Raw genomic sequence first — 5,001 nt, 5'->3', positions numbered from 1 at the left:
ACAATGTTTTTGGAGCCAGCCTTGAACTCGCAGCAATTCCCTTCCATCTGCTGCCCGTGTGCCACTCAAAGACTAGTTTCTAATCGCACGCAGGAGGAATTTCTGTCACCTGCCAACTGCCAGTCCTCTAGTCCTCGGATCCCACAGCTGATCACTCCATCAGCTCGCTTCATCGGATGCCACTCTCGGTCTGTGTGAGGTCCCTTCCTCCTCTTTGATCTTCTCACAAGTCCGACCTGGAAGAAGTGGGTGCGGGGGGTGGGGGGTGCCAGACCTGAAGTCCCCACGAGCGCCAGGAGAAGAGTAACATGGGGACACTGCGGGGCGGTGCCGAAGCGCTGGGCAGGTGAGGTGGGAGGGTGGTCACTAGCTGGGCGGGACGGGGCGGGACAGGACCTGGAGGCGACAGCGATGGCTACCCAGCTCGAGGGAGGTCCGCAAGAGGCGGAGCTGGGGTGTGGAGCAGGTGGGGCGCGGGGCACGGAAGGGGGGGGCGTGGAAGGACAATACGCAGGCCCGCGGAAGGTAGTTCTCTGGGTCCCCCGGGGATCCCCAGCCTGGCCCGCGTCTTGGCGTGAGCGGGTAGCCGAAAGGTCAGCAACATCTCCAGGTTGTCTGCAGACACCGGTGCACAGAGGTGTTCAGAGTGCAAGCAGAGAAGCACTCCGAAGCTGGCTGCATTTGGAGCGACATCTCTGGCATGCGGAAAGCTGGTGGTTTCCTTGTCTGCTCCCGTGAAGTCACCAGGAACGACCTGGACTCCCGGAAGAAAAGCCTGCGAGAGGTAGGAGCCTTGAACTCGTCCCCACCCTCGGGTCCTGGGATTCGCTTGGTTTATAAACTGGGCATCCACGAGGCCCCAGGAGCTCTGCAGTCCAATGAGACTAGCACCCGGAGAAGGGGCCCTGGCTCCTACCAAAGTCAATAAGCGAGATGTTGAATCAACCACTCCTTGCTAGTGGGAGATTCCAGTCCTGGGTACCTTGAGGTGGAAGGATATGGCTGCGATCGATTCCTGCCTCCAAAGGGGCTGGACTGGGAACTGAGGAAGCCCTGGGGGGTGGGAGGAAGATTCTTCTTGGAAGAGAGAGGTTGAGGGATTTGAGAAGCTGCAAAAGGAGCAGAAGCGGGAGTGGTATCCAATCAGAGTCCTAGCCTTAGCCTGGCTGGCTGTCGCCTTAAGGCAGCCTCTTCTTACCAATTCGGTTTCTCGTACCTAAGTGAAACTTTCTTGTATCTAAAGGAAAGTGTCTTTGACAGATTAAAACATGGTTTTACGTAAGATACTCATTTCTGCCAGACTGGCTCCTTGGGGACTGGGACAGTGGCAGGTTCACCAGCTCCTGCAGAGCACTACCATGGTAGTTAGGTGGTAGTTAAACCAAGGGCCTAAGAGTGGCTGCATGGGGCGGAGCTCAGCACCTCCTGATGTGTGTGGTGAGCGGGCACAGGTGGCCGAGCTGGGCTTGAAGACAGATAGGCTCTCCTGGCCTCTGTGATTGGAATCTCCTTACCACCACCTAATTCCTTTGTCTCCAATTGGACTCATACGATGTAGCTCAGGCTGGACACAGGCTTGTGTGTAACATGCGCTATCCCGGGCCTTTCCGGTTCTGGCGACCTCCACTAGTCCTGATAGGCTTCCAGTACTCTGAGTTGTGAGTAGCAAAGATCTGACGTGGAGGACTGAGGATGGAGAGAATGCGGGCATCCACAGGGGCAGGGACACGCTGCCCACAGAAAGGCAAGTTCAAGGCCTCCTATAGCACTTACTAGTTGCTTAGGATTTGATTTTTACTTGGGTCTTGCCAGATGTGATAGCCTATACCTGTAATTTCAGTACTCAGGAGGTTGAGGGAGGAGGCTTGCCTCAAGTTCAAGGCCAACCCAGGTTAGAAGTAAATTGCAGGGCGGTGGTGGCGCACACCTTTAATCCCAGCACTCAGGAGGCAGAGGCAGGCAGATTTCTGAGTTCAAGGCCAGCCTGGTTTACAAGTTGAGTTCCAGGACAGCTAGGGCTACACAGAGAAACCCTGTCTCAAACAAACAGTTTAAGGTCATCTTAGGCTATGTAGCAAATTCAAGGCCAGCCTGGGATACATAGTGCCATCTCTGGAAAAAAAAAAAAAACAGACAGGGTAATGCAGAACACCCGTGTTATGCTGCACACTTGGGGTCTCTCCATCCAGCTGGCAGCAGCGGCACGTGGTTCTAGCTGGCTTCCATACCCCTGGTTCCCCACCTCCAGCAGGTTCTCCATCTCCATCCCTCTGCACATGACCCGTCTGGATCCCATCTTTGCTTTAAGATCTGGTGGGATAGGTTCTTTGTGCCCTGTCCTCAGATGAAGTCCTGATCCACAGTGAGGCTAGGCAGGCAGGAGGCAGAAAGTCAGGAAGGGGACAGAGCTGAGTCACTTGCCCGTAGTGGGGCTCCATGCTCCACCACCCAGTGGGGCACCAGTGAAGGTGGAGCCAGCCGCAGGCGGGCAGGACCAGAAGTTCTGTGGTCTGAAGTTCTCCAGCAACTTTACAGCTTTGTCTGAGGGTGGAAAAGAGGGTGTGTCTGTCTCAGAGACAAGGCTTGTTCTGTAGCTAGAACAGGCATGCTCTCAGGAGCTCCTGTGCGCCAGGCATGCCTGAGCTGATGGGGCCCTAAGCCAGGGTGTAAGAACGGGCCACCTTGGAGAATCATGGGGGTCGCGAAACCCAGCTGGCCTTGTGCCAGAACTGAGTTTGGGAAGACCAGCAGGGACTTTATCCCACACTGTGCCCTTGTGTCTGCATCTGGCTTAAACCTCACATCTCTGAGCTGCCACTCCAGATTTATTGATCAGCAGCAACTACTTAACAATGTCAGCGTCCCCTTTTGAAGAGACCTTGTGTCCAGGGCCCGCTGTGATAACTTTTAGGGCACACTCCCTTGGAATTTTAAAGTTCTTCCTACCACTGGGCACGGTGGAACCTTTCACCCGGAACTTCTCGAGGAGGCCAGCTGCTTCAGTCCTCTCAAAGGTTCTGGGAACCACACCTCAGCTCCCTTTCCAGCTGCAGCCCTGAAGGATGCCCAGAGGACAAAGGCAGATTCCTTGCTGTTGCTCCCTCATTCAGCTGCAGGGTCTGGTCCTAATGAGAGCCATCAGCATTGATTCTGTGAGTAGCCAGTGGGCCCGGCTTCAACCTACACCCTCGGCTCAATTCCTCTGAAAGCCTCAGGCATTCCACGGATGGGACATTCATCCCTTCTCCTTCCCCCTCCCCCCAGCTGCACAAACAGGCTTCCGGAAGTATGAACATCCAGGCGGTGTTCCCAGGGATGGGCCTGAGTCTGTCAGCCTATCTATCCCAGGTTGGTCTCGAACTTGCTATTATAGCCAAAGTTGACCATGGGAATTCAAGGACCCCTATGGATATTAACACCTGTAACACTCATATTTTGTAGGTAAAATAGTGAAACTTAAGCATAATTTCCTCCATACTTTTTTGTTTGTTGTGTTGATTTTTTTTTTAAGATTTATTTTATTTATTTTATGTGTATGAGTACACTGTAACTGTACAGATGGCTGTGAGCCATCATGTATGTGGCTGCTGGGAATTAAACTCAGGACCTCTGCCAGCCCCGCTCGCTCTGCCCCGTAATTCACTGAAGCTGTCTTCAGATGCAACAGAAGAGGGCTTCAGATCTCATTACGGGTGGTTGTGAGCTACCATGTGGTTGCTGGGATCCAAACTCAGGATCTTCAGAAGAGCAGTCAGTGCTCTTACCCGCTAAGCCATCTCGCCAGCCCCCTGTTGTGTTGTTTTAAGACAGGGTTTCTCTGTGTAGCCCTGGCTGTCCTGGAACTCACTCTGTAGACCATGCTGGCCCCAAACTCACAGTGATTTTCCTGCCTCTGCCTCCCGAGTGCTGGGATTAAAGGCATGCGCCACTACTGCCTGGCTACCATCCAACTTTTTTTAAACTTTTCTTTTCTTCAAACTTTTAACCATCTTTAGATTTCTGCTGATGCCTAAACACTTAAGGCAGTGTAAAAACAATTGTGAAACTGTTGTTTTGGGGAATAACAACCAGGTATGGGTCTTTTCGTTACATTTTTATTATTTGTACAGGAGAACAGGGAAGGATGCACACCAGGGCATTCTCGTGTAGGTCAGAGGACAACTTCTGAGAGCTGGTTCTCTCTTACTATCATGTGGGTCCCCAGGGATCAAACTCAGGTAGTCAGGCTTGGCGGCAGGTCCCTTTACCCCATGAGCCATCTAGCCAGCCTATTTCTGAACATATTCAGCTGTGACCTGCTGAGTCCATGGGCAGGGACCCTGCAGACCCAGAACTAACTACGGAAACTTTCAATAAATCTCCTTGAAAGTAACCTCTTGCTAGGAAGGAGGCAATAGTGTGTAATGTTCCAGGTAGCTTAGAATGTCATAGCCAGAGGTGGAATTCAGATTCTAATTTTTTACTGGGAAGAATTAGCTTTTCCCTGGGCTGGAGAGGTGGCTCAGTGGTTAAGAGCACTGACTGCTCTTTCAGAGGTCCTGAGTTCAAATCCCAGCAACCACATGGATGGTTCACAACCATCCATAATGAGATCTGATGCCCTCTTCTGGGGTGTCTGAAGACAGCTACAGTGTACTCACATATAATAAATAAATAAATCTTTGGGCCACAGTGAGCAGGGCTGGAGAGAGAAGGAAGAAAGAGAAAAAAGAATTAGTTTTTCCCAAGTGGGTTTTAATGAAACACCATTTCACATGTGGTTATGTAAATCCTAAGGCAGGGGAAATGGGAAGTGGAGTCCAACATGGACCACAAGGGAGGGAGTCCATCTTCCCTAGCTTCTAGGGTTGTTAATATCTGCCCAGGTACTTAACCATGGAAAAGGGATGGAGGCTCCACCTATAGTGATGGAGGCTCCACCTGTAGTTGCCGTGGACCGGGATTTCTCGCGGGGTCCCTGTTCCGCAGGACAAGGGATTCTGGCCAGGTGGGCACGGGATT

General features: G+C 52.2%; 1 protein-coding gene across 2 annotated transcripts in view; it reads left to right on the top strand.

Moving 5' to 3' along the window:
• The first annotated feature begins 298 nt into the window (after positions 1-298).
• Ncmap (non-compact myelin associated protein) overlaps positions 299-5,001 on the top strand; it is a 30,929-nt gene continuing 26,226 nt past the window's right edge. Inside the window, exons 1-2 of one of the 2 annotated variants that reach the window (XM_031379052.1) lie at positions 299-346; positions 611-784. The gene's annotated coding sequence lies outside the window, so the exon portion shown is untranslated. Of the gene's footprint in view, positions 347-446; positions 785-5,001 lie in introns of those variants that run through there. The other variant, XM_031379051.1, reaches the window with a different exon arrangement.

This window comes from Mastomys coucha, unplaced genomic scaffold (genome assembly GCF_008632895.1).
Source record: "Mastomys coucha isolate ucsf_1 unplaced genomic scaffold, UCSF_Mcou_1 pScaffold18, whole genome shotgun sequence".
Lineage (NCBI taxonomy): Eukaryota > Metazoa > Chordata > Mammalia > Rodentia > Muridae > Mastomys > Mastomys coucha.
This window is presented reverse-complemented; position numbering and strand designations above follow the sequence as displayed.